Consider the following 6,089-nt stretch of genomic DNA (forward strand, 5'->3'; position numbering starts at 1 on the left):
CGTGCGTAAGATAACGTATGTCCGCCTCTCGGTCACTCTGGCCGGGCGTGGGTGTGCGTCCGCGCCCGTCTTGTGAACCTCCAAGTGGAACTTAGTGATCGGAGGATGACACCGGGCGTGCGTAAGAGGCGCGTCCGGGGATGAGGCAGCATCCTCGGGCGTCAGCCGGGAGTAGGCAGCCTCCCCCAAGTGGAACGTAGCCTCCACTAAGTGGAACTCAGTCTCCGGAGGATGACAGCGGGCGTGCGTAAGAGGCGCGTCCGGGGATGAGGCAGCATCCTCGGACACCGGCCGGGAGCGCGCGGGCGCTGTGGAAGTAAGTACATCCGCTCCTGGTACCTAAAAATTCCTCCAGCGGCGGGCCCCGGGCCTAAACTTTCTCCGGGCCGCGCAACACGCACTTTCCGCCGGACACCGACGGAGGCAACGTCCCCCTCCTGCGGTGACAAAAAAAATCCACCCCTGGTACCTAAAAATTTCTCCAGCGGCGGGCCCCTGGCCTAAACTTTCTCCGGCCCGCGCAACACGCACTTTCCGTCGGACACGGACGGAGGCAACGTCCCCCTCCTGCGGTGACAAAAAAAATCCACCCCTGGTACCTAAAAATTTCTCCAGCGGCGGGCCCCTGGCCTAAATTTTCTCCGGCCCGCGCAACACGCACTTTGCGCCGGACGCCGGTCCCAAACCACCACCGCCGACCGCCACAAGGCGACAGCCACCATCCCCAAGCGCCATCCCCGACCGCCACAAGGCGACCGCCACAAGGCGACCGCCACAAGGCGACAGCCACCATCCCCAAGCGCCATCCCCGACCGCCACAAGGCGACCGCCACCAGCCGACCGCCACAAGGCGACAGCCACCATCCCCAAGCGCCATCCCCAAGCGCCACCCCCGACCGCCACCAGCCGACCGCCACCAGCCGACCGCCACCAGCCGACCGCCACCAGCCGACAGCCACCATCCCCAAGCGCCACCCCCGACCGCCGCCCCCCGACCGCCACAAGGCGACCGCCACCAGCCGACCGCCACAAGGCGACAGCCACCATCCCCAAGCGCCACCCCCGACCGCCACCCCCCGACCGCCACCAGCCGACCGCCACCAGCCGACCGCCACCAGCCGACCGCCACAAGGCGACAGCCACCATCCCCAAGCGCCATCCCCGACCGCCACCCCCCGACCGCCACAAGGCGACAGCCACCATCCCCAAGCGCCATCCCCGACCGCCACCCCCCGACCGCCACCAGCCGACCGCCACCAGCCGACCGCCACAAGGCGACAGCCACCATCCCCAAGCGCCATCCCCGACCGCCACAAGGCGACCGCCACAAGGCGACCGCCACCAGCCGACCGCCACAAGGCGACAGCCACCATCCCCAAGCGCCATCCCCGACCGCCACAAGGCGACCGCCACAAGGCGACCGCCACCAGCCGACCGCCACAAGGCGACAGCCACCATCCCCAAGCGCCATCCCCGACCGCCACCCCCCGACCGCCACCAGCCGACCGCCACCAGCCGACAGCCACCATCCCCAAGCGCCATCCCCAAGCGCCACCCCCGACCGCCACCAGCCGACCGCCACCAGCCGACCGCCACCAGCCGACCGCCACCAGCCGACAGCCACCATCCCCAAGCGCCATCCCCAAGCGCCACCCCCGACCGCCACCAGCCGACAGCCACCAGCCGACCGCCACCAGCCGACCGCCACCGGCCGTTCGCGGTGTGCGCCGCCGTTCCCCAAGCACCCTCCGGGACGAAGCCGGAGCCAGAGAATAGCAGCGGTGGTGCGTAAAAGCTGCGGCCGGGCCTCGCGGAAGGTCCCCGGGCGGCGAGCTGCGGAGCCCCGGCCTCCAGCTTCCACCAGGTAATAGGACCGGGCGCGCGTAAAAGCTGCGGCCGGGCCTCGCGGAAGGTCCTCGGGCATCCAGCGAGATCACACGGCCCCCACCGGAGGCGGCTAGCGCCTCCGTAGAGTAGTACCGGCCCGTGGAAGCGGCCGCCCGTCAGCCTGCGTTGCCGCTGGTCGAAAAATGCACTAAGTGCCAAACCCCATTCATTTACAACGGCGTGTCCGCCAGAGGGCGCACTTCCCCCGGCGGACCAGCCGGCGGGGCTCGTTAGAGAGTGTATCCGCCTGGCAGTGCCTCCTGGACGGCCTGTATTCCGGACCGCGACCGCTAACTTACGGGAGCCTAAACGGCCCGCGGACCAGCCGGCGGGTCCTCCGTGAAAGCCTATCCGCCTGGCGGTGCCTCCTGGCCGGCCTGGATTCCGGACCGCGACCGCTCACTCGCGGGACCCTAAACGGCCCGCGGACCAGCCGGCGGGTCCTCCGTGAAAGCCTATCCGCCTGGCGGTGCCTCCTGGCCGGCCTGGATTCCGGACCGCCACCGCTCACTCGCGGGACCCTAAACGGCCCGCGGACCAGCCGGCGGCTCCTCCGTGAAAGCCTATCCGCCTGGCGGTGCCTCCTGGCCGGCCTGGATTCCGGACCGCCACCGCTCACTCGCGGGACCCTAATCGGCCCGCGGACCAGCCGGCGGATCCTCCGTGAAAGCCTATCCGCCTTCGCCGGTTCCCCGGCCGGCCACGGGTGGCGAGAATCCGGCCTCCTCGCCCGGAGCGCGCTTCGACTTGGGCGAAAAATGCACCAAGTGCCAAACCCCATTCATTTACAACGGCGTGTCCGCCAGAGGGCGCACTTCCTCCGGCCGGCGGGGCTCGTTAGAGAGCGCGTCCGCCTTGGCCGGTTCCCCGGCCGGCCACGGGTGGCGAGAATCCGGCCTCCTCGCCCGGAGCGCGCTTCGACTTGGGCGAAAAATGCACTAAGTGCCAAACCCCATTCATTTACAACGGCGTGTCCGCCAGAGGGCGCACTTCCTCCGGCCGGCGGGGCTCGTTAGAGAGCGCGTCCGCTTTCGCCGGTTCCCCGGTCGGCCGCGAACGGCGAAAAGCCGGCCTCTTCCCCCGGAGCCCGGTGGGCGAATTTTTTTTTTTTTTTTTTTTTTCAAAGTGCCAACGGCTCTCGCGCCGCGCTGCGTCCGCCTTCGCCGGTTCCCCGGTCGGCCCGAACGAGCGAAAATTCGGCCTCTTGCCCCGGAGCCCGGTCGGCGAATTATTTATTTATTTATTTATTTATTTATTTATTTATTTATTTATTTATTTTTCCAAAGTGCCAACGGCTCTCGCGCCGCGATGCGTCCGCCTTCGCCGGTTCCCCGGTCGGCCACGAACGGCCAAAAATCGGCCTCTCCCCCCGGAGCCCGGTCGGCGAATTATTATTTATTTATTTATTTATTTATTTATTTATTTTTCCAAAGTGCCAACGGCTCTCGCGCCGCGATGCGTCCGCCTTCGCCGGTTCCCCGGTCGGCCACGAAGTATTGCGCATGATTATACGCGATGTTAATATTTATTTAATTATTAAATAAATACATACATGTGTTTATTAATAATATACGCGATGTTAATATTTATTTAATTATTACCTATATTATGAATAAACTAACGGTGATTTTACACGATTTGACTACATACGTGACCGTGAGATAGTGCCGAGGGCTCCCGCGCCGTCACGCGTCCGCCTTGGCACGGGTCGCCCGCGGCAGCGAGCGTTCGGCTCGCGGGGGTCCGCGGGGTGTTATTAGGGAGTGCGGCAGCCGTGCCGAGGCTCCGGCCGGCCGCCGGAAGTCCCGCGGGGGAGCGTCGGAGCTCCGCGAGGCCGGCCGGGGAGCCTCTTAGTCATCGCCCGCGCTCGCGGTGGTCCCGGTCGCTTAAAGTGCCACGGGAGGCGTAGCGATGCGAGTGAGTGTGCGCAAAGTGCGAGAGGCGGTGCATTTACGCGCCGTGTCCGCGAGAGGGAGGCAATTCCCCGTTGCGACCTCCGGGAGATCAGCGGGCCGCCGAAAAGGCTCGGCCGGGGTGCCTGGAGCCTCCTCGGGCGTCGAGTTAGGAGGGGGGCGCGCGGAGAACCGGCTGGATGTCCCCTGGAAGCTCAGCGGGCCGTGGGAAAGGCTTGGCCGGGGTGCCGGAAGCCTCGGCCGGCTTAAAAGTGAGGAGGAAAGCGCGCGGAGAACCGGCCGGAGGTCCCCTGGAAGCTCAGCGGGCCGTGGAGAAAGCTTAGCCGGGGTGCCTGGAGCCTCGGCCGGCTTAAAATGTGAGGAGGAAAGCGCGCGGAGAACCGGCCGGAGGTCCCCTGGAAGCTCAGCGGGACGTGGGAAACGCTTGGCCGGGGTGCCGGAAGCCTCGGCCGGCTTAAAAGTGAGGAGGAAAGCGCGCGGAGAACCGGCCGGAGGTCCCCTGGAAGCTCAGCGGGCCGTGGGAAACGCTTGGCCGGGGTGCCGGGAGCCTCGGCCGGCTTAAAACGTGAGGAGGAAAGCACCGGGAGAACCGGCTGGAGGTCTTCTGGAAGCTCAGCGGGCCGCCGAAAACGCGTAGCCGAGGTGCCGGGAGCCTCCTCGGGCGTCAAAAGTGAGGAGCGACGCACCCCCGAGAACCGCCCGGGTCCTCCAGCCACCGTTGAAAAAGACGTCGAGTCAGGCTACCTTAAGAGAGTCACAGTTACTCCCGCCGTTTACCCGCGCGGAGCGTCATCGCCTCCGCGAACCGTCAAAAATAAATAAATTCATAAATAAATAAATGTCAAGTGAGCCTACCTTAAGAGAGTCACAGTTACTCCCGCCGTTTACCCGCGCGGAGCGTCATCGCCTCCGCGAACCGTCAAAAATAAATAAATACATAAATAAATAGATGTCAAGTGAGCCTACCTTAAGAGAGTCACAGTTACTCCCGCCGTTTACCCGCGCGGAGCGTCATCGCCTCCGCGAACCGTCAAAAATAAATAAATACATAAATAAATAGATGTCAAGTGAGCCTACCTTAAGAGAGTCACAGTTACTCCCGCCGTTTACCCGCGCGGAGCGTCATCGCCTCCGCGAACCGTCAAAAATAAATAAATACATAAATAAATAGATGTCAAGTGAGCCTACCTTAAGAGAGTCACAGTTACTCCCGCCGTTTACCCGCGCGGAGCGTCATCGCCTCCGCGAACCGTCAAAAATAAATAAATACATAAATAAATAGATGTCAAGTGAGCCTACCTTAAGAGAGTCACAGTTACTCCCGCCGTTTACCCGCGCGGAGCGTCATCGCCTCCGCGAACCGTCAAAAATAAATAAATACATAAATAAATAGATGTCAAGTGAGCCTACCTTAAGAGAGTCACAGTTACTCCCGCCGTTTACCCGCGCGGAGCGTCATCGCCTCCGCGAACCGTCAAAAATAAATAAATACATAAATAAATAGATGTCAAGTGAGCCTACCTTAAGAGAGTCACAGTTACTCCCGCCGTTTACCCGCGCGGAGCGTCATCGCCTCCGCGAACCGTCAAAAATAAATAAATACATAAATAAATAGATGTCAAGTGAGCCTACCTTAAGAGAGTCACAGTTACTCCCGCCGTTTACCCGCGCGGAGCGTCATCGCCTCCGCGAACCGTCAAAAATAAATAAATACATGAATAAATAGTCAAGTGAGCCTACCTTAAGAGAGTCGTAGTTACTCCCGCCGTTCGGCCGCTTAAAGTGCCACGGGAGGCGTAGCAATGCGAGTGAGTGTGCGCCAAGTGCGAGAGGCGGTGTATTTACTCGCCGTGTCCGCGAGAGGGAGGTAACTCCCCGTTGCGACCTCCGGGAGAGCAACGGGCCGCCGAAAACGCTCAGCCGAGGTGCTGGAAGCCTCGGCCGGCTCTCAAAGCGAGGCGCGAGGCACCGGGAGAACCGGCTGGAGGTACCCTGGAAGCTCAGCGGGCCGTGGGAAACGCTCAGCCGAGGTGCTGGAAGCCTCGGCCGGCTCACAAAGCGAGGCGCGAGGCACCGGGAGAACCGGCTGGAGGTCCCCTGGAAGCTCAGCGGGCCGTGGGAAACGCTCAGCCGAGGTGCTGGAAGCCTCGGCCGGCTCACAAAGCGAGGCGCGAGGCACCGGGAGAACCGGCCGGAGGTCCCCTGGAAGCTCAGCGGGCCGTGGAGAAAGCTTAGCCGGGGTGCCGGAAGCCTCGGCCGGCTTAAAATGTGAGGAGGAAACCGGCTGGA

The sequence above is a fragment of the Syngnathus scovelli genome, unplaced genomic scaffold (assembly GCF_024217435.2).
Source record: "Syngnathus scovelli strain Florida unplaced genomic scaffold, RoL_Ssco_1.2 HiC_scaffold_76, whole genome shotgun sequence".
In the NCBI taxonomy this organism is placed as follows: Eukaryota; Metazoa; Chordata; class Actinopteri; order Syngnathiformes; family Syngnathidae; genus Syngnathus; species Syngnathus scovelli.